The following is a 3,308-nucleotide window of genomic DNA, read 5'->3' on the forward strand; positions in this document are numbered from 1 at the left end:
TATAAATAATTAAGGCTTTATATAATTATACTATTTAGTTTAACTTTTTTTTTATAATTAAATAGTTTAATATATACTTTATTTATATTTGTTATAAAGGAAAATTAATAGGAACATAATTATTATATATATTAAAATTAATATTATGAATTAGGATAAATTAAGCATATTTATTTAATTAAGGGTGAATAATTAAATTAATATAATAAATAATATATTATTTTGTTTATTAAAAGACATTTATTTATTTCATTATTTTTTAATTAACTAACTTAAAAAAAGTAATTATATATATTATTCTTTTAATTATATTTTATCATTAATTTATTATTAAATTAAATTTTCATTATACATTTAATAATTATTTAATTTATTTAACTTTTAATTATTTTTATTTATTATATATTAAGATTTAATTAATTTATTTTATTAAATAATATCTATATATATTTTATTTAATATATTATTTTTTTAATTTAAAATTTAATTATTTTACTTATATATTTATTTAAATTCAATTAATTAATTTATTTATTAACTTTAATTAATTAATATATTTGTTTATTCATACTAATTTAATTAATTTATTAAATTTTATTTTAATATTTATATTTAGAATTAATTTATATTAATTTAATTCTTATATATAATTAATTTTTTGCATTAGGAATTATTTATTTAAGATTATTTTTACAATTAAATATTTTTTTATACGCAAAATAATCATTTTAGTTACAAAATTTTACATTTATTATAAGACAATAAACAACTTATTTTTTATTTTAAATAACTTTGCGTAATTAATGATTTCTTTATATTAAAATTAATAACACAAGAAGATCATTTATTTTTTATTCGCATTATTATTAAGGTTTATTTTAAATTATAATTTCTATTAAATAATTAATTTTAACTGCTTAATTGTACATATAGTTTATTATTTTTGTGTATTAAAGTACACATGTCACGAGTGTCTGTAAATTATACTTATTTTGATGCGACTTTCAACAAGTTTTAAGGTCCAATATAATGATTGTATATTTCCCTTGGTTAAAAATTCTTCTATGGAATTGATATTTTGCTACAAAAAATCATATCTTAATGTTAGATTAAGAACTTTTAAGAAGCATATTTCTTTCGTTATAAATTTATTTTTTCTCAAATAATTTGTTTTGAAACATGTTTACTTAACGTGTATACCGAACAAGATTATCATCACATATAAACGTGTCTATTAAGTGTTACTTATCCTTTATCCAATACCACTTATACCTGTCAATGATGTGGAAACTTGATTTCGAGTCCCAGAGAAAATTTTCTAAAAGACAAAATAAACATTTTTTACCAGGAACGGTAGACCGTTTAATTTAAATTTTGGTAGAATGCATCAATAAAAAGTAAAAAATAATTGTCTTTTGTGTCTTTCTATTGTGTTAATATTTTCACCTGTGGAATTGTTTATTCTAGACCATGACGGGGAAAAAATTTTTACGATTTGCACAACATTCGTTTAGAAATAGTTCTATTTTTCACATATGGCATGCACTATGCATCTGCAGTTATAGTGTTATTTCTTTTATAGACTGCCTTATCTTAGGAATTTTCATAATGTATACATAGCTGAACAAGTGATTAGCTGCTTTTGCCTTTTCTGGACCTTATAAATTTTTTCTTAAGTGATGAATAATACTGCATAAATTTTAAATGAATCCATGTTGTATGTTTTATGTTACATTTTTCTTTAGACAGGAAAAATTGGCATTGAACACAATATCATACAGTTCATGGCATATAAACACACTTTGAATTTAACATGGAAGAGGCTACCCTTTTTACTTTTAAAATTTTTGTAAATTTATAGAAACAGAGTCCTATTATAAAATCGATAAAACTCTTATGCATTATAGATGTAAAAAAGTTACATAAAAAAATACAAAAAAGGACAAACAAAATTATATTCATGTTTCATCTTATGCAAACAAAATAACCTTTCGTTCATCTATAACTAAAGCCTCGTTTCTTCCAATGTTTCTTTTCCGTTTTAAAAAGGAATGTCCTTTTCCCATTTAGTACATATTACATGAAGACACATTTTAGATAAATATCAGAAGTCAGACCTAAGGCCAAACTTTTTTTCCCCATCTCTTTCATTTATGAATAATTAAACGTCTTTTTTTAAGCATTAATGCGTAATGTTCTGTATGGCCTAAGAGCTATAATTTTTTTTTTTTATGTTAGTGTTCCATTTTCATCATAAATGGAGTAAACATATCTAAGACTTAACATTTCATGGCGTCTTTAGCTCAGACAGTTGCACTTAGAAAAAGGATTAATCGTTAAAGATGCTTCCTTTCAGTGTCTTAAATTCTATAACGCACGATGTACACAGTGTGATCAGTAATATAAAGCTAATGTATGCAACTTTGGGTTATACTTTATATTAATATCGTTTTTATAAAGACGTTTATTCATTAAAAATTCAACCTTGGCTTCAAAACAAGCCTTAATTTGTTCAGAACAAAACATTTAAAACTTTAAATTCAATAATGAACAGAACATCCTAATGGGTAGAACTTGTGTATTGCATCAGATTCAGAGTTAACACAATATGGAAATTGCGCAATTTAAGTAAAATGGTCTAAAGATTATATTAATCCTATCCATGTAAAACAAATTTAAGAAAAATATAATTTTCTTATATATTAATCAAAGAGAATATGTCCTATGCATTTGACTGCGTAGACTTTATGCTATACAATCTTTCATAAGCAGAATTCTCTGTGTACAATTCGAAAAATATTTTAATTATCATTCACTATGCAAAAGTTGCACATCCCTCAAAATGGACCTAGAATATAACGTCGCATTGCGAAAAGACCTACATGAAAAATGTTTAACTTAAATGTTTTCATCATTGTTATAGTTGAAACAATAAAAAATATTACAAGGAAACAAAATCACTGCTTCAACGCTACTACAGTCATGTACAGCAACATAAAGGCGTGTATTAAAAAATATTTGCACAGCATAAAAAAAATTTTCTTAAGCTTATCGCTTATGAAGACGTAACAATACTGTTTAAAATATAGAAGTGAAACACAAAATGTTCACCTTCTATTTTGTGTTGGAATAGATAAAATTACAATGCAATGTACCTACAAGCGTGTCATTGACGTTAAAGTGTATCATATCTTGTTAGGAACAAAAAAATGAACAACCTTCCAAAAGCTACAAAAAAAGAACTTAAGAAAGATCATAGGTGTCCATAAAGATTATGCAGTTTATTTAAATCTTTTTTTTTTTTTTTT

This window comes from Plasmodium inui (genome assembly GCF_000524495.1).
Source record: "Plasmodium inui San Antonio 1 unplaced genomic scaffold supercont1.18, whole genome shotgun sequence".
Lineage (NCBI taxonomy): Eukaryota > Apicomplexa > Aconoidasida > Haemosporida > Plasmodiidae > Plasmodium > Plasmodium inui.